The sequence below is a fragment of the Diachasma alloeum genome, unplaced genomic scaffold (genome assembly GCF_001412515.2).
Source record: "Diachasma alloeum isolate Michigan unplaced genomic scaffold, Dall2.0 Dall_scaffold_00547, whole genome shotgun sequence".
In the NCBI taxonomy this organism is placed as follows: domain Eukaryota; kingdom Metazoa; phylum Arthropoda; class Insecta; order Hymenoptera; family Braconidae; genus Diachasma; species Diachasma alloeum.
This window is the reverse complement of record NW_021680679.1, coordinates 226068-253434: the sequence shown is the minus strand read 5'-3', so window position 1 is coordinate 253434 and position 27367 is coordinate 226068. Positions and strand designations below refer to the sequence as shown.

Here is a 27367-nt window from a genome sequence, read left to right as displayed (position 1 = left end):
AAAAAACTCCAGGAAATCGAACAGGAAATGCTTCGGATCTCTTTAAACCTTTTTACCCGCCTCTCCATGAAGATATAGGAGGTAATAAAGATCCGAGAAAAATTATTAGTTCGCAGGGTGCGGGATGACCTTTCGGATCTTCCTTCCCTCGAGGCAAACATTCAACAAACGACAGCAACAGAAATAGACCTGAGACAGAGCATTGCGTATCTCCTTTGTGGCTTGATATCTCTGAAAGGATTAGAATTGTCTGCTATGGGATGAGAATGAAGTGTTCGGGGCAAAAATGTGAAGAAAAAAGATTTCTAAAAAAAAAATCGAAGGTTATTTCTCCTTTCTTTCCTCGTTATTTCCGTTTTGAGTCCACTGAAATATAGGTCAGATGATAGACAACACTGTATGGAAGAATCGAGGATTAGAAACGTATTTACGAAGCAATAAATTTGCGTGCTCTCGAGGAAATTGAGGGACAACGGGGGGGGGGGNGGGGGGGGGTGGAGAAGGCGCAATACGCGGCAACGTGGGGGATCTCAAGTAGAAAAGGCAGAGTTTAATCCGACGAATTGAGAAAGATTTATATCTTCAACTGGAGTTATTTATTGGTCTTTTGTACTGCTTATTTTATCGGAAGTTCGCGTTTTACGGGCGAATCGGGAGATATTGAGTGAGAACCATCGGAGCGATGGTAACGAAATTTTATTGACACATTTGTTGCGAGTGAATGATTGAATGGTTTTGCGCAAAACATTGGAGATCAAAAAAATTATTTTTCCTCGTTAATCCGGGATTAATTATCTCAGAAAATATTTAGCGATAAATTTTCCAGCCATTGTTTCACAATTTCCACCGAAGGATCCGATAAAACCGTAAATTTACAGTTAGAATAAATGTTGAGAGGGGCATCTTCAAGGGATAGAGGAGTCCATTGTTGATCCTTTAGTGGTAATGGATGTCGGCACCAAGTGGAAGTAAAAAAAACATCACCCTATGATAAAGAGAGATGCACGCGCAATTCTGTCGGCGAAGACGGTGAGTTCTGGGTGAAGAAAATTGCCTCGATCTTTTCTCTTTCATATACAGTCGTTCCGCAAACTCTTTCCTCACTCGAGGGACAGAAATTTCTCCATCCCACGTGCTCCGTTCCACGAGATATTTCTCCGTAAAGATCATACAGGGCACAAGGGAAAAAAAAGGACGAAATGATAACAATGAAGGAGAGAAAGGTGAGGGAAAAAAAAATTTCATTTCACCCTTGGATTTCTGACGTCTTATTAGAAACCAAAGGTATTACGGCGAGAGCAATTTCCCCATTCTCCCCGAAAACTCAAGGGGCAGAGCGTTGAAGTTAAGCTTTTCCCTGAATTACGAATAAGAGGAACAAGACTAAAGGGGGGAAAAAAATAAAATGGGAACAGTTTTAATCCCAAGCCTCTTCAGTACAACGATTTATCCTCGAGTAATCAGGCTTGAATACTCCTGTACATTATCTTAAACAATTTTTTTTTCCTGAGGTGCTCCCTTGCCTGGGTTTCCTGGGATAACTTTGAAAAAAGTTCAAGGGGGGAAGAAAAATTGGTGGACTGAGGGCTATTATTCTTCATTTGCGGGGACTCCGGTGGAATTCAGCATTTTTCATTGTTCTAATCCATTCTAAGTCAGACTTATTCGAGTGCTTCCTTACTATCTTTGGAAAATTCTTGATCAGAATTTAAAAATATTGTGGAACTCTACTCTCAATTTAGAAACAATAATTTTTAAATCATAACTGAAGATGGAGTACTATTCTTCAATCAAGAGCGATGTGAATTTTTCGTGCAATCACAAGAACTTTGTGTCGGAGTCACACGCTTCGCCAAGAAGGAAGTTCTCGAAGTAGCTCCTTACGGCTCAAGTCATTGAGTGTTTTCGCAAGAAAAATAATTCAGTAGCGAAGCTGTAAAACGGTTTAAATCAACTCAGCTTTTAGTTTTCGAGGATTATCTCCGAATCTACGGCAGATAGCGAATTTTTCGTAATGACTTTTTTCGCAGCTCTCAATTCGCTCTACAAAAAAGGTTATGCCGAAAATGTTGCTGTCTGCCTTAGATTCCGAGATATTCACTGAAAACTACCCAAATTGAAAATTATCGTTCGAAAAATTCATGTTTTTATGCATAAAATATTTAAATGAATTATCATCATGAACATAACAATTATCTCATTCCTTTTATTCCTATAGAAGTGTGAATAAAGTTTTTCAATTGCCTAGATTGAAAATACTCGCGAGGCGAGCGGAGTGAGCGCCATAACTATTGCCGTTGTTGTCGTGTCTATTTCTGTTCCCAGTCCCGTCAATTCCGGATGGATATTATATCAAGAATAAAATGAAAATAACCGATAAATCGAGATTAAACAGGTGTCAATATTTTTTATTGTCTTTCCCAAATTTTTAATAAATAAATAATAAATAATGGTTTTCAAATATTAAGAAATGTTAAAAATCTCATCGAGTGTTTTAATTGCGTAATGAACCTCCTAAGGGTGGAGCTACTTTGATGTACGAATAAACAAAGGATTCTGAATTGCAACTGTTGAAATTCACGAGTCACGAGAATATCCCTGACAATTTGTAGAACAAACACAACCGCACTTTTTGCCCCAGCAGTTTCTGCCCAATCACAAGGAGAAATTCTGAACTGGAGTTTCGAACGCAAAGCTTCTTTGCTGCACCTTAAGAACAATCAACTTCACAAACGAAAATCGCCCGACCGATGGAAGAGACTGGCGGGGAACGTCAAAGGCATTTCAGAAAATCCTCACGCAGTCCAACACAGTATAAACTTAAATTGCCTGTAACTGATTATTGTTACAGTAAATAAAAACTCATAGGAGAGAGTGGGGTGAAACGAACCGCCTCTAATCGCCGAAATCTCCTGACTAAATGATACAATCCTGATGAAACTCATGAATTTTTAAACCTTAAATAAAAATAAGTGGGAAATTTCTTTCGTCACAACATAATCAATATATTTTCACTAAAAATTTAGCAATTTGCTTTCGAGTGGAATTTCTATGAGGATGCATTTTAAATTGAATTCAACATTGTCCCAACGTTGGCAGCTGACATTGCATCAACATTGACAGCCAACATTGCTCCCACGTTGATACGCAACATTGTCCCAACGTTATCAGCCAACATTATCCCAGCGTTGGCAGCCAACATTCCCCCAGCGTTAAATTTCTTTACTTTTCCCTCAATATTGGTTTCATAATAAATTTTTTCAACAACAATTGGATTCATTTGAACAATTATTGTTTAAATTATCGTCGAAACGATCAGCCTAATCACAACATGAATGCGATCTTATTCTGAATTGACATCAACTCCCTCAATTCGAAGGACAAATATCCTTGATTTTCGAAATTTTCAGCAGCTTGTTCCTCCCCCCAAGATCAACTATCCCAGCCATATTTAACTTATCCGCAAACTTCGGTTGAACGAAATCACCGTGAATATTCGCTGATGACGTGTATCAATATTTATACCTCTCATTTACCTCTAACAAAGTTTTCAACGAAAGTCTGAAGCGATGTCTGCGCGTCAACTCGAATATTCTATACTATTGGACAGTTGATGTGTATATGCTGTAGCAATTACCGTCCTCTGGAGGTGGTAAATGCGTGCGATGAAAGAGAGAATTGTTGTTCAGATACATTGTTAACCACTTCTTGGTGGAGTAGTCGATGACGTGGCATGAAGGAGGGATAACAATGGAAGCCTTGGCACTAGAGCCACTGTCTCTACCCCATCCCGTTTTGGTCCTGAGAATGGCAATGGGCATGTCGAGAGACAGGATAATACGCCACGTCTACAGCTACAACGAAGAATATTCTCGACACGCTACGAGGCACAAAACTCGAGGAGAGGGGAAACTCACACTCGTATTTCCGTCCGATAAACTACACATTTTGCACGTGAGTCTTGTTGCTTGTGTGTGACGATGTGTGAGTACTTTACCGTGAAACTTTGTGTCTCTAGGAGTTGGAGAAACTAGTGATGTTGATTAGGTTGATTACAGAATTGGAGATGTTCAAGCGTGAATTTATCTAGAAGAGTAATGGGATAATCTGTGATTAATTATTACTGGGAATTAATTCCAGGATGACGTATAATTATTTGGTGGGATTCACTGGGGGAACGTGCTGTGATTGACACGATTGTCGGCGAGATTTATTCGGATAATTCATTCCGGGAAAATCCAATATTGAATTGTGAAAGAGGGAGCTTGTTTGATCAAGCGTCTGGAGTAGCAATGATTTTGGAGGAATAATGAGACATGATTGAGGAACCATCGGTATCAGATATAGCTGATCTCAGAGACTGAGCAGAGAAATGTAGGTGATCCTGGGCCAATTTCATGTATTTCCTTTTTTGGGCCTGATCTGAACCTCAGGATTACCCTGAAGCTCAGTTTGAGCTCCAATCTTCATTCGTTAATTTGATTCCTTCATAAATTGACAACTACTCCAGACTTTTTTATCAAATGGCTTCCAAAATAGACTAAGATACATTACAAAGGGAAAAATATCTCATCTTGATTCAGAGAATCAAAACGACGCGCTACGAGGCACAAAACTCGAGGAGAGGGGAAACTCACACTCGCATTTCCGTTCGATAAACTACTCATTTTGCACGCGAGCCTTGCTGTTTGTGTGTGACGATGTGTGGGTACTTTACCCTGAAACTCTGTGTCGCCATGAGTTGGAGAAACTAGTGATGTTGATTATGTTGATTACAGAGTTGGAGATGTTCAAACGTAAATTTATCTAAATGAGTAATGGGATAATCTGTGATTAATTATTACTGGGGATTAATTCCAGGGTGACCTATATTCATTTGGAGAAATTCACTGGGGGATGTGTTGTGATTGATGCGATTATCGACGCGATTTATTCGGATAATTTATTTGGGGAAAATCAAATATTGAATTGTGAGCGAGGGAGAGTTTGTTTGAGGAGGAGTACGGAGTAGGGGATGAGCAATGATTTTGAAGTGTCTCTTCGAAAACAGACTAGGATATATTGACGAAGGGGAAATTATCAGTTGATAATAATTTCCATGAATTATTGAACAGTTAATTTATCATATATGCCTACAAATTAGCTCCTAAGGATGAGGAACCCCCGAATATGAGCGGAGCCTCAGGATAAACTTTCCTCAACTCACAAAGGAAAACTGATTAATCGAAATGAATTATTAAGAGCTCTGAACTCGCAAGAAAAATACCAACGATCGTATGTTCTAACTCCATGGTTATAACTTCACTCCACAACTTCACCTACGTCATCCTGGAGATATGGAACCGCCCGAGGATGCCCCAACGGCAATACCCGCAATAGCATTACTCCTCTCCATCTTGTGCGAATTTTCCCACCCCTTACTCTACACCACCCGCCCCCACAGCCTCCCCCTCGTCCCCCTCCCTCGATAGTTATCTTTTGTCTGTATCTTCCAGGACTCTGATCCTCTCTCCTTACCCAACACTCGGCGTGAGTGGAAACGACTGCCCGAATGAATCCGAAACGTTTACGGTCTTGAATCTCGTCCTATCTGTTACGATCCCTAGATTTTTTTTTCCTCCTTCATTTTTCCTTTTGCGAGGAATCCCTGATGGACGATCGACCTTTACCCAAGGTAGCCACCGCGGAAATTAGCGTCTTACGGTGTTAGCTTTTTTTCTTATATCAAAGCTTTTTTTCGTTTATTCTTCTCGAGCTTTTCTCCGGTTTTTTTTTCGCATTTTCTCGTAATGAGGGTTTTGGAGGTCGACGAGAATAAGGGGGTCATCTGGAATAATGAACGAAAACATCGTTACGCGTATGAAACGGAGATTTTTTTAGCGATACACGGCGAGAGTAAAAAATTAAAAATTACAGCTTTAACATTTGATTTATCTTGAGGATATCGATTTTCAATCATGAAATTTGTCAATTAAATTACGTGAGATGAATTTGAAAAAAATCATGAATATTCAGCGTCATTCTAACTCCATTTTGCACAGAATTTTTATTCTTTTAAGCAGTCGCTGTTTATAAAGAAATAATTGAAATTATTTAAACTTTCGGAAACCTCTTTTTTTTAGACATGAAATTGATGGTAGTAAAATTTGTAATAAAATGTGTAGTATGAAAATGCTTGTAATTTTTAAAAACTTATATCTTCAATTATTTCATCAACCTGCCTCCACAAGTACTTTCTAATTTTTTTTCAGATTTTTAAAATGTTTTCTAACGGTTCAATATCGAGATTGAAATTCAGTCTTGCAAAATTTAAATAATAAGATCATCGTAAAATATCAAATGGGGCTCAAATGAAAGCTCTGATGTTCAACTACAAAAGTATAAAATCATTTCACTGGAGAAAAAATTGCCAAAGCACTTAGATATCCGAATTATCTCAACATCAAAATCTTTTAGAGAATTCTATTCAAGAGAATTCAATCTCAACAGTGAAATCCTCTCATTTTTCCAGATAATTTACACCAGAAAAAAAATGGAAAATAAAAATTCCAGCCTTGATAAACCTAAATGTCGGGACATCAATAATTCATATCAATTCACCACAGAAAAAAATAGAAATCGTATGAATCTGATAACAATTCTAAGTCCCTGTAAATGCCTCCTGTTCCATTTGTACATAGGTGCGGCATCAAACCGAGTAGAAGTGCAAAGTTCCCCAGAAACGATCCGTCAATCCCTGACACGTCGAATACTCCGACCGCCCGAAAAAAAAAAAAAATACAGATAAAAAACATCCATTTGGGCGACACGATTCCATTCCCAAGCTGTGTAAAAAAGGGTATAGTGTACACGAGAGAAAAAAGGAATCGAATGTATATTGGTTTACAAAAAAGGGAGAGAGGCTGAACCCGGCGTGTGGATTGAAACATTTCCAGACCAATTTCATGGACTAGGGCGTTATTTATGAATCATTCTGCCCCATTTTTCAGCCAACCCCATTGGCTGAAGAAGTACGAATAAAAATCCTCGAGACGATGTTGCAGTTTTCATTCTGGCGATGAGGGCCAACTTACTATTAGCATAAAAGTTTTGCACTCAAGTAACATTCACAGTCTCAGTTAAGTACTCACGGTACTTTGAATGTCTTTTTAGGTGTAATTAGGTGACAGTGGCGTCTGATGAAAGTTTTCGGTAAGTGTCTTTTGAGAATAAATTAACGATTTTGCAGGGATCCCAGTGAATTAACTGTTCTGTATGATGAACATTGGACTTCTTGGACGATGCAATGCGAAATGTTTAATTGATCAAAGGAGTTCTGAGCTTCTCATCATCAATTACAGTTGACGGAACCAAAATTCATGAGGTTTAAAAGCTAAGAAATCAATTTACTAATAAAAAAAGCTGGAAATGCCTTTTAGCTTTTACAAAGTCATCAAAAAAATATATAGATAAGAGAGTACAAGATAGGCATCGGCACTAATATTATTTCCAACGTCCATTACGAATTACATTAGTGACTACTTGTATTTTTAACTTGATTGTAATCTTTTTCTATCTTCCAATTGTCATGCCTTACGAGATTGTTAATGAAAATGGTCATTATAATTATGATGAAGATATGTGATGACAGCTATGGATTATATAAATAGTTTACCAAATAATAATAATAATAATAATAATAAATAAATGATTGAATTAAAAACAAACAAAATGCTAAACGAAACAAATCCGTGAGCTAAATAACGAATAATAACTAATCTACGATGGAAGATTAAACGAAAACAAAATTATAATAATGTAAATAATTCATAAGATTCATTTACAATAATTATGTTACATTTTAGTTTTCCCTTAGGCGATTTTTGTATCTACGGGAAATGATAAATTGCTTCTTTTCTATACTTGATTAATCGGTAATTACGAGTGATCATTTGTCCATTGATTTGGTAATGGGCAATGGCCATTCTATATTCTTTCGGTAGGGGAGAGGGAATGAGAAGAGAAGAGTAGTAGAGGCATATCAAGGCTGACGAATTGAGGCGCATCATGAAATATGAATGTAATAAATAACTATTGATGGATAATTTTACTTACAATAGTTATTCATCGATAATTTAATTATTTTTTAAATCAGAATTTTTGTTTTCATGAATTAATGGTGCTGTGATGAACATTGGACTTCTTTGATGAAGCAATGCGAAATGTCTAATTGATCAAAGGAATTCTGAGCTTCTCACAATCAATTACAGTTGATGGCACTAAATTTCGTGAGGTCTCAACACCAAAAAATCAATCTAATGATGAAAATAGTTAGCCTTTTGCTTTTATAATCTCACTCTTTGAAACCAGTAACCCTAAAATTTTGTGTAAAATAATGGATATTTAGAGAGAATAAAAGAATGAACGAATACGGTAAACTGAATCTCCCAAACCCCCCGAGTACACACTCAATATAGACGGATTTTGTAGTTGAATCCTCTTGTCCTTATGAATAAAATATGTTTCTCAATCGTTTGGAGTAAATAAGGAGCCTCAGGGTGATCTCAAGTAGGTAATGGCTTGCATTGGAATTCAACTGTTGACAGTTGCATTCAATTACCCCAATTTTCAACTGACTACCTTGTGTATGAAATTGATTAACGTAAATTGAATTGAATAACTAGAATAAATCATCAATCGGTGTGTCCTTCGAGCGTATAAAAATAAATGAATAGAGTGTAACAGTTGGAGCGAAAGTTTTGAAAGCAACTGGATATCTAACCCATAACAGACTGAAAAATCATTAATATTCATCTCTTCGAATGCTGACGAAACAAAACGAAATTAAAAATAGATGAAAAATACCGGCTGCTGTCCTGGATGAGACGAAGACTAATGCAAATTTTGCAAAACTTCGATGAATTTCTTCCACCGAAAATAGCACAATGGACCCTATCTCAAAGTTGGTGTTCATTAATTAGGAATTCTCGAGGCGATAAGTAAACCAAAACAATTCATTCTGGGACAAGAACTGATAAGATAAGAGTACTTAATTCCGAAATTCGTGTTTACCAGATGAAATCTCTCAAAACGACGACTAAACCAAAACAATCCATTGAAGGAAGAAGCGAACCAAAATAAACAAGCTTGCATTCATTGCTGGTCGCCGAGAATCTAGAAAATGAATAAAAGTGGACACCTAGAGATGAATAAAGAGAACTAAAACGTGAAGAAAGTAGTTGTCCCTGACGAACGAAAGACTGATCCAATTATTTACAAAATTATGATAACACCTCTCTCCTAACAAAATAACAACAAAGGCCGCTGCAAGATCGTGTTTACTAAATAAAACCTCTCAATGGGATGACTAAACCAAAACAATCCCTCAAGGAACGCAACCAAACAAAACAAGCATTTAAACCCATTAATGATCGCCGAGAATCACCCATAACATCAAAAATGAAAAATAAATAAAAGATTGGTGGCAGCAGTTGCTGGTTGCAAGTTTGAACATGGGTAAAGCTGGGTCTGCTGGTAATATCGATCCTTCTTGGCAGTTCGCGCGGGCAAACTCCCCTGGAACTCTCAGCCACCCCTCTCTCGCCCCCCCCCCTCACTCCCACTTCCCTCAACTCGACTTCCCGCCCATCTGAGGGACCTTCTACGCTCCCTCACATCCACAGCATAAATGATATCACCGAAAAAAAACTAGGCAAATATTAAATGCGTTGAATTAAGACCCCCATGATGAGCCCGGAGATAATACCCGAGTGCTTTAACGGGAAAATCTCTACACGATTTATTTTATTGATGGTTGAGTAAATTTGGAGGGGCAGGAGGAGGGGGGGGGCAGATAGCGATGATAATGTAGAAGAGGTATATTCATGTCGCAAAGTGCATTTCGGTATTGTAATATTTTTTGTCAGGCGTTTTTTGTCGGTCGATGGGAACAATGAAACAGCGAGAGGGTATCCTGCACGTCTGAAACACGGTTATGAATGACTGGGATAATAAATCGTCTGCACTTGTTTGATATTCCATGTTATTTTTTGTCAGTTGCATGTGTTTTTTGTTTCGAGGTGAAAAAAAAAGAGGGACGCGAAAACCGCACCTGAGGCAACAAGAGTTGTTACCCAGTGTCTTGGTGAGCCAATGTTGACCATCCGTTGGGCAGTTTTTTTATTTGAAAGATGAATGATGAATTGTTGGCAACAATTGAAATGCAGATGCACGTCGAATTCAAGATTTTATGATTCTTAATCTGCAATAAAAAACCACTGAAATGCGGGAAAAAAATTTTTTTTCTCGGAACCGGATGAATGAGTTGAAGGTGATCTGAAGAGGATAAAATAGGTGCTGGTTGACACGAGTGTGGGCGCCACCATCTTGCTCTCACCTCTCCCTCTGCCGCAAAGGATTCTAAACATGGCGGCGCCTCCACCTCGCCCTTTTTAACATTTCTAAAAATTATTTATCCTCTTCAAATCACACTCAACTCGCTCCATCCGATTTCTGTGAAAGGAACAATTTTTTTAAAGCCATCTTTCAGATTTTTCTACCCTCTTTTGGCTCAGAATTCACCGCGCAAAGTGTTTCCCATTTCAATATTTTTTTTCACTCCATTTAATTGACAATGAGAGTAGAAACGAGAGGTGAGACAAAAAAAATGGAACCTCATTGTCAACGAAAAAAAAAAAGTTTATTATAATTGTTTCTCCAGTAAAAATAGAAGAACTGAGCGACACTTTACTCTTGAATTTGTTCAGAGGTAATTGAATCGTCGGATAAAGTGCATTTGGCACACCTCAAGATGTTCTTACCGGGTATTTCCGTAGCCGATGGAGATGTTGTTGGAGAGAATTTCAATGCGCATATCTAATGCAACTCTCACTGTCCCCTCAAACCCCTCATTTTATCGAACTCTTTATTCCCTCCCCCATTAATAAATTCTTTCTCGCCAGCAACTGCCGCGGGTAAAATGAAAGTAGAACTGAAAAAAAGTTGAGAATTTATACATTCATGTCTATCGATTTTGCAATTACGCGAAAGAATTTATAGCTCGATTAAAGCAGTTAAAAATCTATAGTGAAATATGTTGGCGCGAGTAAGAAGGTTATTAATGTTTTTACCAAGTGTAAGTACACGACATCCGGGAGAAAAGATGGCCATTGTAATCTCATTCATTCTCACTCGGATTTTTATTGCCCGGGGATTCCCAACTTCTTCAAGAGGATTTGGAACGCTTGATACGCGAAGTGGACTACGCGCGCGGGAGTTTCAAGGGGGTCTCGCTGCATCGATCTTACTTGGGATTAATCGCTATCGCGTGTCGTGATGGCGTGTTATTGTTGTGCCATGGCGAAAATTCACACACGAGTGCAATGCGTGGCTCGCGTGTAGTTTTAGAAACCTAACGGGTTTTAATATGGTCAGCAAAAGGTTGATGATGGTCTCTTTCGATAGTTGGGCTAGGTGGCACACATATGATGACCAGATAAAAGAAATTATCGTTTATAAATAGATATCATCCATTATTCGAGAATCACTCATAACATCCGAAAAGATAAATGAGTAAACCAGATGCCTAGCCCTTCGCAGACCAAAAAACCATGCATATTCATGTCTTCGAATGCTTCCGAAGTCAAAGAGAACGAGAACATGAAAAAAGTAGTTATCTTTATCAACGAAAGACAACATCACAACAAATGACTGAAAGAAAAGAAATTATCTAAATTAAATTGTCATCCATAATTTCAATTGCTTTGTTGACTTCGCATTAATTTTCGCAAAACTCGCATTCTAATTTCAATTTCCTCGTTTCTTTCTCTCCCTATTTCATCGTAAATTCTTTCAGAATCGTCAGCTTATAAAACATTCAAACGGAAGTCCAGCCATTCTGTTTATCACAGGAACTTCCAAGCATCTCCAAGTAATAATATCCCACGAATGTAAATAAGAGTCCGTATGGAAATAACTTTACAGCCCCTTTATCGCCCTTTAAAAATTTCCGGAATATCACTTGGAGAAATTCGAGACAATAAAGCAGGGAGAGAGCCGTGTGAAAAAACAAATGGTCCAAAATATAAAAATGTCACACAAAGAGCCTGACATGGGTTACGTCGTAGGAAATTAAAAGGAATGTTTGGTTATTGTTCGGTTGCTTGCACAAGCATGAACAGAGTATTTACAACAGGGTGGGTTGTATATCATGCACACAGATAATACCCGCTGTGCTTGACTATGGATTCCTAGTGTTAAACCAGTGGAATGCTCCCTGGAATTACCGGCCATTTGGGCATGTAATGTTCGTCCTTTGGTATGATTTTGTTTTCGGTATAAATTCGAAAGAAAAAAAATCAGTGCCGGTTGGGGTATGACATATCTTTAGAAACGCACCAAGATGATTCTAGGGGTCATGAATCATCGACAAATCATCGAAATTACACATTTGATTTTCGGGATAATCTCAATAACTTTCTCTCTTCGAGTCGGAAGGTTAAAAATATTTATAAAGATTTTTCATTTCTTAACTCACATATGACTGCCCATTGCGCCTGCCTCCATCTGAAATGAATAAGGAAAACAGGATGAAACGATTTCTCATATTGCTTATGGTAGAATTAAAATTGCAAAGCGTTTTAATGCATACCCGGAACATGTTTTCCCCCAGTGTAATCATTCGAAATGCAACTGGGAATAAATGTAGAGGAGAAAGAAATTACGGGAAGAGAATGTTATTATGAATCCGGAACAGAACAATTATTGTTGCTTTTATCAAGACAAAAGTTTTTCATCAACTGGAAAACTGTGGAAGCGGAACGGTTTTTTTGTTAATTTTTTGGTGAAATGTTAATATGTTGTCTTGTCGATGGAAAAAAAAATTGTTACACGAATGTTTCTTCATTAAAACGGAAAACCAAAGGCTGCGGTCATTACGCTTGTGATCACTGCAGCCGGGAATGCTATCCCAATTGGATTACACGAGGCACGTGCACGGTGAACACACTGTAAGTACACACGTTCCTAACCCTTAACGCACTGATAATCCGTCCGGAAACGCATTCGATATTCACCAGAAAATGGAATAGACCGAAGTGCCATCATGAGCATTCTCCATTTCATGAGGGCCCTCCGAATGCACGTGATTCGGCGTAACTGCATCAAACTTGATGATTGGATCCGCACAACACATGATGAATAAAGTTGGGACTAGGTCTGAACTGGAGGCTAATCAACGACTTCAAGGAAAATTATTCGAAATGTTGGACGAAGAATAGCCGTCACAAATTGTGGACCGTGGAGAAGCATGTGGAGTTGATCATGCACTGATAGAAAGGATTAGTTATTGTTAACGAATGGATTTAGTTGAAGACGAGGATGATTGAGTCTTTGAAACATGATGAATAAAGCTGGAAATGGGTCTGAATTAGATGCTGACGAAGAGTATCTGTCACAAATTGTGAACCGTGGAGGAGTATTTGGAGCTGACCATGATGTGCATCTGGACTTTGAGAAACTTCGTAGATACAAAATCACCTGTTTGACACGAATATAACATTTGTGATCCTTAGTGCGACGAGAGTGAACCCTCGCACAGACCAAATCCGAGATTAAAGTCAAGGTTGACTTAGAAATTGATCATGCTCAAAGCTCAGACTGATGTTCAGATTGATGCTGATGTTCACATCAATCCGAAAGAAGACCTCGAGATGAAGTCACAGCTAACACTTGAGGTGGATGTCCTCACCAGCTATTCCCAATATTTCATCAAACTCGTTATCTGCCTGATCAATACCAATACTTGAACCTCCGATCTTCTCTCCTTCATTCCCCCCTTTGCAAGAAGTTAAGTGATAAGTACAACCACGGAGGAGTGAATGGAGCGAAAAGGAGAAAAAAACTTGGATTATAATTGCCGGATATTAGATTAAAATGCAAATTGATACTGGTGGGACCAATTCTCTCGTCTTTCTTCTATCATCCGATGCTCCAACGCCCACCAACTGGTATATAACCCCCAAGCCAGATTGCCTCACTGGTCTCAGTTCGCATAACGACACTCATCCGAGTGTGGTCTCCTACTTTGCCACTTCTCTTTAACTCAACCTAGCCCCTAGCCCCTCCACCCCCTACCGAATAACATCTCAATTTGCATATTACAGCATTCGTATTAATTTAACTAACAAGCTTCGAATGTTCAAAGCATAAAAAGCGCTTAGTCCGGTGGGACGCTTTGATCTCTTCCATTAATTCAACGTGACTTAAAGCTGTATTTATATAATACCGTTAATGGAAATTGTGTTATTGTAAATGGAGATGCGGGATTTTTGTAAAGGGGAGGATTTTTTTTCTGTTTTAATTAAAGTGAGGGGTGATATGTACTTGGGAAAATTGAAAAATATTCTGGGGTTTATGGGGATATAAAAGTGGGTCTGTTGGCGAGTGGTTTTCCCAGGGCTTGATGATAACTTTTAAGAGACTTTAATGGGAAGAAATTATGGGCTGGAGTGACTGTTAAATTTTTGATTGAATTTTTTTAGCATTGTTCGGGAGTCGTGAGTGAAGATCAATGAAATTTTATTGCTTTGATAGGAATCTGTATTCAAAACCCCGTTTGGATTTAGTGAATTTAAGAGATCCGGAGATTGCTCGTGATCAGATTTTGAATTGAAAACCAGAGTCGAAAATCAGAGTCTATAACAGCAATGTCGAACAAAACATGAATGTTTTTTTGAGCTCAAATGAAAGAGCGGATCGAGAAATGGCGTGCTAGGGCCTCTAAAGATGGTGTTCAACCAGGGGAGACTCCTAGACCCCAATGTTCTATACATACTCCTAGACCCCATTGTCCTCCTAGACAATGTCGTCCCAACTCTGCTTTTCAATTGAAAACAGACATCATCTTCAGAGACATTTCTCATCTTTAGAGACCCCAGCACGCCATTTCTCGACCCGCTCTGTCATTTGAGCCCAAAAAAACATTCATATCTTGTCTGACATCGCTGCTACAAACTCGGGTCTACAACTCGGGCTTTCAATTGAAGGCCCGAGTGAATCCACGGTCAAATTTACCGTGGAGCGTGCGAATAGACACTGCCAATATTAATCGCAATATATTTCTGCAAATCGGGTTGAGTATTCTCATTTATTTCCGTACGAAATACTCCCAGTAATGATGAAAATCATCTACCCCCCTAGCTCGATAATTTCCACACTCCGGAGTATCCACAAGGCTCTATACTCCCGTACGCTAACGGCTACACTCCCGAGAATTTTCGCATCCCTCCCCCCAGGCGGATCGTACAAACTTTATTCGCACCGCAATTCAATTGCCAGTCACGTATACTCTACCAGTGGATCACGTCGAGGGTACTGAATCGTCGGTCTGCGAAGAGAAAAAAAAATATTTTTTTTTTCTCGAGGAATTGGATAATAAAATACTTTCAATATATTATACACATTTTCATCGGTGTCGGAAGCTATTGGTAGGTAGTGCAGAAACTATGATGGATAAAAAAAATGTATAATTTTTTATAAGATTGAGAGAGAGATGTTTAATCATCGAGAAATTACATCGATAAATACTGATAAATAATAGATACTAATAAATTCATTTGTTACTATTACTATTATTTACTTTCATTTAGTTTAGTAATAGCAAGAAATTTTATCGAGCAGAAAATTTAGAACTTATATATTAAAAAAATGAAATAAAGTGAGGTTTTCACTCATTGTAATGAGAATCCAGATACTGAATAATAATATCAACTTCATTATTTCTATTTAGTTTAGTAATAAGAAAAAATTTCATCAAGCAGAAACACTAGAAATTGAGTAAATAAATAGAATAAAATAAAATGCTTTTCACTCACTGTAATAAGAATCAATTTCATAAGCTTAAAAAGAATAATGGGTTCACGTGAGAAAGCACCATTCTGCCCCACCCTAAAAAGGGAGTGTGAGAAGAAAAAAAATTTTTTTTTGAGGCATTGGATAATTATACTTCCAAGATATATACATTTTCATCAGAGTTGGAAGCTATTTTCAACCGGAAACATTCGTAAATAAAAAAACTGAGGACAATTCTGTGGTGAATTGGTAAACTAGGACAAGTGATTTTTTTCCCTTCGTTTTCCAACAATTTGTGGCAGAGATTTAGCAAAAAAAAATCACAAAAATGCACTTATCCTAGTTTGCCAATTCACGACAGGATTATTGTGGAAAGCATAATTTTTTCAATGAATACAAAGATGATAAAAAAAACAGAACAAAAATAAGTTCTCCCCTCATTGTAATTGAAATCAATTTCATAAGGCTAAAAAGCTATTAACGTGAGAATGCAGCATTCTGCCCTACCCTAAAGAATTCCCCTCAATCGATCAATCTCACGGGGCTGCCCTCCCCCGTCAAATTTTCGGATCGACAAGTCCAGAAGTAACAAAAAGGAAAAAGTCATCGTCAACTCTCGAAACCCGGGTACAAGGAGACAGACAAAAAAAATCGTTCGAGAATAGAGAAGCAATTAGCGTGAAATTAATTGGCGAGGGAGACAGGGATAAATCTATTCTGGGTCGACGTAAAATTGTTAAACTCATTACAAGGGATTTTAATTTCATTAATGAAAATCCACTGGCTTTGGAAAATCAATTCCACTTTGTCCCGATTTTCGTTAATTAGTTTGATTATTTATCGCACGGTCGGTAAAGCACACGGCGAAAATGCTAGAGAAATTCAGTTATCTTGAGGGCTGAGACGTTCGCCGCTGATGCAAATGTACCAGTGAATGTGCGACGGTCCGTCGAAAAGTTATCGACAGAAAATAAATATTCATTGGTGTTTATTCATTTCCATTTTTATTTTTGCCCGTGAAAATGTTTCCATGGTTTTCATCGTGTTTTGCATTTTTCAACGTGTGAACATTTTTTATTTATTTCTTGTGCGGGGAAAGGATTCCTACCTTACCGACTGTTAATTTCCAGGCGGATAAAAAGTTTGAGGAAAAATTACGGAAAAACTGAAGTAATCGTCGAGTGCAATTGGGTTCTAGGGCTTTTTTTACTCAATATGAAAAGGAAAATACGATAGAAATAGGTACTTTTATTCTCTCACTCGGAATAAATGACCAACTGTCATGTAATTTGTCCCGAAATAGTCGAATTTATCCAGAATTTCATGAAGGAATTACAAAAATAAACTTAACTGCGTAGATAAGCATTTTATTTGAAGAAAAAAAAAATATCCGTATCTTATTCAGTGAGCCTAGGAATTGGAACATGAGCAAATCATTTATTGTAATATGAAAATTTAAGAGCTGATAAATTGTGACATATGATTCTCATCAGCCGTATTGCTTTCTGCAATGAGAATGATTATAAACAATTAATTGGAGAAAGGAATGTCAAATCTGACAGAAAAAAGGGCATAATGAAGGAGCGCTTGTTTTTACAAACCCCGCCCGAAAAATTATTTTAATTCCAAATTGACACACGCCGCGTCAGCCTAAATATTTATAATTTTCTCCTCTGGAAGTTTATCAAAAATGTTAAACACTCCGAATAAAATTCGCAAACCGCTGAAAATAATCTCCCCACCTCCAAAAACCACAACTAGGAGAAAAATTGAAATACCGCGGATTATTTAGTCCCCCAACTAATTAACCCTATGAACTTTTCCGTTCGCCAATTCCAGTCCCGCAATATCACCACTAAAACCCCGAGTGATAACAAAGCTCGAGCTAATTTGGATCGTAGCGAACGGCAAAAAAAGAGAGTACGAATAATCATCGGTGGCTTTATTTGCTCTGTAATTCAATTACCCGGGCGTAATTAAGTGGGAGGGGGCTGGCAAGTAGACAGTGACAAATTGATTCTGCGAGATGTAAACATCCACTACCCTGTTGTACATCGGTAATTTAATCACACGAGTGAAGAGTTGCCGCATGATTGACGATGCGCGGCGATTCAGGGGATATACCACACACAGAGAAAAGCCCTTTTTCAAAAAATCATGGGCAATATCTCTAAACAGTAAAATTTACGCTGCATTGCATTAAAAATTATCCCGATTAACACGATGGATTGCTCAATATTGCGAATAATTTTTCTGTAATGGAGAGTGATTTTTTACCACACGCGTTTGGTAAAATTTCACTGTTCACAAAGAGAATTTTTGCATCCATAGATGTGTTTTTTTACCAAACGAATCTTAAAAAAATGAAATTTCATGGACAGTTGACTACTCATTTTTAGGCGAGTGACTCTGACTGCGATTTAGGGGGAAAAATCATGAAATTTCAGGTTTTTTATTAATTTTCAGGAAAAACTGAAACTGAAATTTACAGTTCTCCTGATTTTTCCACGAAATTCTAAATTTTCAGTGACGAAATTCCTTGAAATTTCAGTGGTAATTAAATTCGATAAAAAATTTCGAAAACAATAGCGGAACTATCAGACCAAAATTTTCAACAGTGCAGTAAAATTTGTCACGATTATCTAGTTAATTTTAATCCAACTTTTCCCTCCGTGTACACCATCCGTCACAATCAACTACAAAATACTCAGCAGGACCTGACGGATAAACTACGCGCCAATAAAAGTAAAAAAGAATCGAGAGTTCAGGCGCAATAATAGCACCTGAGGAGCAAAAATATTCCCAATCACACTGGGATTTTCTTCAAGCTGATATAAATCCGCGTAATGCTACTTTTAGTGTCTTCCTATTATAAAAGCTACCAGAGGTCTGTGGCTAATTTTGATTCAACCGAGAGTACTTTATTGTCCGAGAAGTTAATTTATCCATAGAGCGGCTCGATGTGACCTCCCAGCTCGATCAAAGTGAATCAACCAATTACAGTGGCTATTCCCCATGAAGTTTCTCGGGACTATCTGTGAATGTCTGTCACGTACTCTGGAGATGGAGAAAGGTGGAAATGGGGAAATCGGACTGCAGTCAATTATTGATCTCTACGATTGGATTTTTATTAATTATTTTGCACTAATTAATTGGTTCATTAATACGTAATGATTAATGTATGAAATACACTGATTTCATCAATATAATTTCATGCTGAGAATATTGACAGATTCGGTATTCCTTCTTTTAATGGATTGTTTATAATCATTCTCAATTTGTGAATCGTATGTGCCAATTTATCAGCTGTTAAATTTTCATATTACAATAAATGATTCGCTCATGTTCTAATTTCTACGCTCACTGAATAAAATTTTAATCATAATTACAATTCAATTCCTTCCAGAACACACTTTAGGGTGTGAATTTCTGGAATTCAATGTTTGTTGATACTCCGGTAAAAGTGCGTGCCCACACTGTTATCAATTTTTAATTAGTTCACACGGTAATTCAATTAATCTGTTGTTCATCTCATCAATATAATTCCGTGCTTAGAATATTGTCATCTCGTGCTTTCAGCACCAAATTAAAAATTAAAACTTCATTTGGAATATTGAGTCACAGCTTCTTTTTATTCATATCAGAAATTTTGTATTTGGATATTAATATTATTTGTTCAAAGTGAAAAAATCGTCAAAAATGTGAGATAATCTCATAATTCTAGCTATTAATTCTAATCAACTTTGTTCGAAGAAAGCCTTAGTAAACGCAATATTAAGAAAGTAGAATTATTCTATTTTCCTCTGACCTAAATAATTTGGACAATTATGATTCGTTTATTCATGTTTCATAGAATGGTATTCAATTATCTTTTGGTTGTCAAGCGGGCTTCGTAAAAATTCGACGCAAGACAATTGTTCCCATGAAAACTGCCTTTTTAGAAAGGAATATTCCCTCATAAAAAATGAATGCATAAAAAAAGTAAACTACTCAACATGAGGGACTTCAGCGCTACATCCCTCGTGTTGTCTTCAAAGAGCGAGTAAAAAACACAAGACAAAAAACAACAATCCCCCCCCCCAGCCCCACCCCCCTTCTCCCAAAAAAAGGGGGAAACACGCGCTCGATAGGCGGGAGGAGGGATTACGAATGTTTGGCAGACTGCGGCACTTTTGGCACGCAGGCGCGACCCGGGCCAAAGGGTTTGTTAGGGGCCGATTCCGTTCTATTAAGGCGGCAAGGTTTTTATACATCCTCAGACCAACACATCCACAAATTTTGGCACAACTCCGAAACTACGATTCCACCCGATCGATCCGCGCCAATTTTCCATGAAAAGGAATAAAGAAAAATGTCGCATAATGGTATGGGAGTGAAGTTTTCTCGTTTTACCATCGGCTCAAGTGCCCGAAGGTCGAGATGATACCATCGGCGGGGGGGGGGGACATTTCATTTCGGTGGCGAGATAACGTTTCATAGATTTTTCTATCTCCATTTATTTTCCCCAGATTTCTCGCTTTCTCTTTCCTTTCTACGGGTGTTCGTGGCTCACCGCGGCTTGAGGAGGTGCTGGAGACATGCGACATTGTGCTTTCAAGGGCGTTTTTGTGGAATGAAAAAATGGGTGAAGATTGTGACAGTCTCGTTATGTCTGTACACAATGAGAATATAGAAAAAAAATGTATGGGAACACCATCTGTCTTTAATCGGCGATTATTTATTAGAAATTAATAGAAATTTAGAGAAGTAAAATTATTGGAAATTAATCGACGATTTTTCTTCATTTTAGATATTTTTTTAGTTTTAAAATGAGACCAAATGCAGCGAAACCGCATGATTGCATCGAAAGATATCGCAGATTCAAGAAATTCAAGTTTTCACTGCTACATCGAGGCATTTAAGGATATCCAAGTACTTTGGCTATCTTTTCTCCAGTAAAATGGTTTTCTACTTTTGTACTCGACCATCAGAGCTTTCATTTGAACCCCATTTGACCCAAAGTTTCTGGACATTTTACAATGATTTTATTATTGAAACTTTGCTGGCCTGAATTTGAATCTCGACATTGAGCCGTTGGTAAAAAATTTAAAAAATCTGAATAGAAACTGACAGTTCACTTTTGGAGAAAGGAATTTCAAAAGTGCAATTTTTTTAAATTGGAAGTTTTTTGTAAATAATTTATAAACAATGAATTTTACACCACAAAAATCATTTGTTGCCTGATCGATTTCATGCCTAAAAAATGTTTGTGAGAGTTCAAACAGTTTCAACTATTTATTTATAAACAACAATTAAAAAAAAAGAACTCTGTGCGAAATGTATTTTGAATACCGCTGAATATTCATGATTTTTTTTCAAAATTTTTGGATATTTCATGAAAAATATTATAGTGAATCTCGTGAGAGTGACATTGAATCGAATGTTGAGGAAAAATGGTTATGAAGTTTCAAGTTTTAATTAGAATTCACAGAAATTCGTGAATTTTCAGTGGAACATGAATATTCAGAACGAAAATGACATGAATTTACAATTTTTCCCCGAATTTTCCTGATTTTTATGAACTTTCACAGAATAATTGAACTGAAAAATCAGGTATTTTATTGATTTTCAATGACAAAATTTCCTGACATGTCAGTAGAACAGGAACACGACAAAAATTTCCGGAATTTATCACGGGAAATTCAGACGAAAATTTTTACCAGTGCAGTACGGTCTGTACCAAGCCATAAAAGATACTTGGATATCCTTAAATCCGTCCGTTATTCGCGGATAGCATGTTTGCACAGATATCCAACCTCTCCTCCACTTTATGTCAACCCATTAGATCCCCCCCGAGCCCTGACATTGCCACTTTACCGGAGCAAAAAAAACCATCTCAATTCTCGTGTTGAGAAAAAAGTTTCATTGTTCTTGAAGACGTGCCTGCAGAATAAATTATAATAATAGTTTTTAATCCAACTCGCGCCTCCACTCATTGCGTGATCCCAACACGTCCTCTCCATCTTAATTAGTTGTAATAAAAAATGCCAGCACGCGCCAGGGGAGTTACTCCGGGCATTACAGTAATTGTGAGTGACGAGTAACGAAGGTGTTATTAAGGAATATTTATAATTAAAAGTTTTCCACTTTAATTATATTTATTCGGTAGCTCGATTTAAATCATTCTGGCATGCAGTATCACGAGATGTCGTAAGGAAGACGCGGTTGAAACTGCGTGGCGAATTTTGGCAGGTTTTGATGATAACGGGAAAAACACGGGTTGACGCTCGAGGAAGAACCGCGGAGACTCCCGACCGCCGCCAGAATAAACAGTCCTGTGGCGTCATATTTTTTTGCTTCGATATAATTTTCTAAATTAATTGTCTCTAATCATTCTCATTGCAAGCAGCGATACGACCGATGAGAATCATGTCCCAATTTATCAGCTGTTAAATTTTCAAATGACAACAAATGATTTGCTCATGTTCTAATTCCTATGCTCACTTAATAAGATTTTAATCATAATTCCAATTCAATTCCTTCTAGAACCCACTTTAGAGTGTGAATTTCTGGAATTCAATGTTTGTTGATAGTCTGGTAAAAGTGCGTGGCCACACTGTTATCAATTTTTAGTTAGTTCACACGGTAATTCAATTAATCTGTTGTTCATCTCATCAATATAATTCCGTGCTTAGAATATTGTCATCTCGTGTTTTCAGCACCAAATTAAAAATTAAAACTTCATTTGAAATATTGAGTGACAGCTTCTTTTTATTCATATCAGAAATTTTTTAATTGGATATTAATATTATTTGTTCAAAGTGAAAAAATCGATCATCATTTTCACTATATTGCATTCGGATTCTCCTATCCTTAACGTCAAAAATGCGAGATAATCTGACAATTCTAGGTATTAATTCTAATCAACTTTGTTCGAAGAAAACCTTAGTAAACGCGATATTAAGAAAGTAGAATTAGTGAATTTTCCTCTGCCCTCAATATTCGGGCATAAATTTGGATAGCCATTATGAAATTTCGAAAATTGTGACATTTTTATTACTATTTAGATGGAATATAAGGGTCGCATAAAATTTGTGTCACAGAATATGTCATAAATTTGAGAAACCATCATGAAATTTAGAGAAATGTGACGTTTTTATGGCTATTTAGATAGGATATGACGGTCGCGTAAGATTTGTGTGACGAAAAATGTTAAAAAATTGGACATCTATTATGAAATGTTGAGTACTTTAAGATTGTTACTGCTATTTAAATGAAATATACCGGTTACATAGAATTTGTGGCGCAAAATATGTCATAAATTTTAGAAACCATTATGAAATTTCAAGAAATATGACATTTTTATTGCTATTTAGATGGAATATAGTAATTCCAATGCCGTCATAAATTGGTCACGTGACAAAAATCATCATATCTCGACTAGACTCCAAGACACTTATCAAAAATCAATTTCCAATTAATTGACTTTCCACCTAATTCCAATTTATCCAATTTTTCCACTCCACTGTTGAAATAATTATCCTCGTAACTAAACTGAAAACTCATCTCAGTATCTAAAATTTCCTTATGATAAGAAAACCACATTGTCCTCGCCCAGAATTATCCTCCCACCGGGGAAACAAAGTATCAGAATCTCCAAATAAACCAATTTATCATGCCATTCCAATCGAAACCCATAATCAACCACTTGGTGTCCAAAATTCCCCTCCCTTTATTCTCACCCCTCAAGCCCCAACCGAAATATTCAACAATGTACAAACACAGCTGACACACAGAGAGATGAAAATGTGGGTGTGCGAGGATCACTCGACGCGCTCGTTAGCTCGCGTGGTCGCACGTCGTTAATTTATTCTCCTTGTGGAAATTCAATTCGTGCCAAGTACGAGTAAACACGCCTGAGAACCTCTAGTACTCCCAAGATATGACATAGTATATTGTCCTTACTCTTGAAACCCCAGAGGCAGGGATAATAATTAAAACGAGATTATTAATCATCTGTACTGTGCATGAAGCAGCAAAAATTAAATTAAAATTTAACGGACTTTATTGAATTCTCAACGTCTTGTGAACAAATGATTCAATTCGAACGAATTATGGCTCATTATTTACGGTGAAAAAAGACTTTGAAAATGAAAAAAAAATCGTTAATTTTCACTCCACCGATCTCGAGATATTTGGAATTAAACATTCGATAATAACGACGTTGACGTGAGGAAGTGTGAAGATTGATCTTCTTAAATCTTCCATATTTCCTAGGCAAATGCTGCAATTTGGATGAATCAGGTCTTATTTTGAAGGTTTGAAAAACACCTTAAAAACTGAGAAAAGTTGTTGCATTTTGCTCAGCCGATATCGAGATATTCACAATTCAACAAACTTCATTTGTCCTTGTTTTCCTCTGAGGCGATTTCGGTGGGATTTTAGTTATTGCTAGATATATTCAAGACGAATGATGCGATTTCAATGAATTAAATTTCATTTCAAAGGATACAAAAATACCTTCAAAATCGCTCCCGAATCACTCAGATGGACGGAACCAATCCCGAGATATTCCCAATGGAAAAATTCATTTCCTTCCCTCATCAGCATTTCCTCGAATTACCTATCACCTCTCTATCACACTTAATATTCAACTTAAATACCCCGGAGATAAGAATAACGTACGCAATATCCTCAATTAACGAATGACATTGGATATTCCGGATGAGTGGTGAGAGGCCGATTACCGGAAAGACACAGGAGCATTTCAGATACCAAACACATGCCACGCGACAATTCAACGTTTCCGATTACCTCGAAATGGTAAATAAAGCCGATAGCACTGTCACCCCTATCTCCTCACCCCTTTGACACACTAGTTTGACAACGTCACACCTAATCAAGTGTTTAAAAACCCCACAGTTGAAATAATAGAAAACTTTGAATTCCACCGTGAATGGAGAAATATTATTCCAACTAGTTATTCCACCCACACAACCTCTGTAATTCCGATAACGTGACAATTGTATTTTATACATTGTACATCGGTGGTTGGTTATATCGGGGGGAATGAGTAGAATGAGAAATTTAAGTGGTAGAGCAAGACTTTTTGGAGAGGAGAATGAAATTTTTTCTATGTTCCCAGTGATGATGACTCGGTGAAGGTTGAAAATGGATTTTCTTAGATCTTTCGTATCGCCCGGAGCAATAGTGCATTTTCGATCAGTCAAACCTTATTTTGAGGCTTAGGAAGATCCCTTGGGAATGAAAAAAATTATTTTGCTCAGTCAAACTCAAGACATTTACATACACTAGTCAACAAAAAATAATGAAATTAAATTGTCAAAAAATATTCTCAAGTAGATTTGACGAAAAATCACATCTTCTTAAATCTCCTACATCCCCTACAAAAAAATTGTTGAATTCTCCTCGGCGAATCTAGAGACATTCACATCTGAGTAAATTATATTATATTTTCAACTAACTCAACTTAATTAAGACTTTAATGCCTGCTGAACTCCTTAAAATTAAAGGGAAATTCTAACGTTTTTGTGGTTTGTAACTCTCTTAAGCACTAAATAATGAAACAAAATTGATAAAAAATATTCTGAAGTTAACTTGAAAGTAAAACCACATCTTCTTAAGTCTCCCACATCCCCCACCCCAACAGCACGATTTCAACGAGTCAAATCTCATTTTAAAACTCACAAAAATACCTCAAAAATGAAAAAAAAAATTGTTGAATTCCTCCAGCCAATGTCGAGACATTCACATCTGAGTAAATTACATTTTCCTTGTTTTCAACTAACTCAACTTAATTAAGACTTTAATTCCTGCTGAACTCCTTAAAATTAAAGTGAAATTCCAAAATGTTTGGAATTAAACAATGAAATAAAATTCACAAAAAACATTCTCAAGTTAACTTGAAAGTAAAACCGCATCTTCTTAAATNAATTGTTGAATTCCTCCAGCCAATATCGAGACATTCACATCTGAGTAAATTACATTTTCCTTGTTTTCAACTAACTCAACTTAATTAAGACTTTAATTCCTGCTGAACTCCTTAAAATTAAAGTGAAATTCCAAAATGTTTGGAATTAAACAATGAAATAAAATTCACAAAAAACATTCTCAAGTTAACTTGAAAGTAAAACCGCATCTTCTTAAATCTCCCACATCCCCCACCCCAACAGCACGTCTTCAACGAGTCAAATCTCATTTTAAAACTCACAAAAATACCTCAAAAATGAAAAAAAATATTGAACATAATTACGACTTTAATTCCTGCTAAACTGCTTAAAATTCAAGGAAAACTCCAAAACCTTTGGAATTGAATAACGAAATAAAATTAACAAAAAAAATTCTCAAGTTCACACGAGTCAAATCTCGTTTTAAAATCCACAAAAATACCTCAAAAATGAAAAAAAAAACTGTCGAATTCCCCCAGCCAATCTCGAGACATTCACATCCGAGTAAATGTCATTTTCCCTCGTTTTCCCCTAACTCAACTTAATTAAGACTTTAATTCCTGCTGAACTCTTTGGAATTAAGGGCAAATCCAGTTTTCGTGAAGCCCTTCCACCACCAGAGCCCGTGACAACAGTATTAAATACCCCCGGTGGTTAGTAACACCCGTCAACAATAAATAATGAAACAAGATTGACGACTTACCGGTGGACGCCTAGGGGTTGCTCTACGCCTCGTCCGTAGTTTCATCAAGTGACATGTCCCACGTTGGGTCAATTCCATTGTTGATGTTCAATATTTCATCTCCATTCTCCCCACCTCGCATACCAGCCACTCATAAACAATCGCCCAATTCATTCACTCAATCCACAAATCACCCAAACGACAAATGAGAAGTAAAACCCAGACGAGAGCAAAAAATTCGGTTATTTCGTTGGCAAATTGATTTCATTTTCTTCCCAATGAGGCTAGATGTACTATTTCACGTTGAATAACTTGACTAATGAAAAACGAGACGATAAATATACGTCACCGGTCACTCTGTGACGCAACTGTATTACTTCACTAGTACAACTTGTCGAGGATTTGGGAAAGTGATACGGTTGTGCCACAAGAAGCCGGAAAATTCGTTGAATCTCGATTACAAAATCACTTGATCGTACGCTGTGACGATCCCTCTGAGCTTTGCAATCCCACCCCAACCCCCAATTACTCGTCGTCCCTTTTAATCACGAAATACTTCATTTTTCACTCAATTCCGGTTACGAATGCCAGAGAATCTCAACAGCAATCACGATTTCCTCAAAAAAATTTTCTCTCGTTTCTCACTGAAAATGTGACTCTTTGCTTTTTGGGGTTAAACAGGGGGGCGATTTTTTTCAATCCGAGTGACAGGGAAAATTTTTTGATTTTGATTGGCAAACCTACTAACCTATGTGCGATACGTCGACCGGCCGTCGCGATTTGTCAACGGAATCAAAACATTTCCGACACACCGACTCGTGCAGACGTTACTACGGTTGCCATATTGGAATATCATTCCGCAAATGCGGGAACTGCGAGGTAGAGCGAGCTGCTGAGCGACTGGCCAGAG

General features: G+C 37.2%; 2 protein-coding genes across 2 annotated transcripts in view; both read right to left on the bottom strand.

Annotated features, from left to right (window-relative positions):
- LOC107043116 (neuronal calcium sensor 2) overlaps positions 1 to 26582 on the bottom strand; it is a 60188-nt gene extending 33606 nt beyond the window's left edge. Inside the window, exons 1-2 of the mRNA XM_015264434.1 lie at positions 26479 to 26582; positions 12515 to 12543 (exon numbers count right to left, since the gene is read on the bottom strand). The gene's annotated coding sequence lies outside the window, so the exon portion shown is untranslated. The remainder of the gene's footprint in view (positions 1 to 12514; positions 12544 to 26478) is intronic.
- Positions 1 to 27341, bottom strand: part of LOC107043115 (neurocalcin homolog) — a 78123-nt gene extending 50782 nt beyond the window's left edge. Inside the window, exon 1 of the mRNA XM_015264432.1 lies at positions 27206 to 27341. The gene's annotated coding sequence lies outside the window, so the exon portion shown is untranslated. The remainder of the gene's footprint in view (positions 1 to 27205) is intronic.
- Positions 27342 to 27367: the final 26 nt, after the last annotated feature.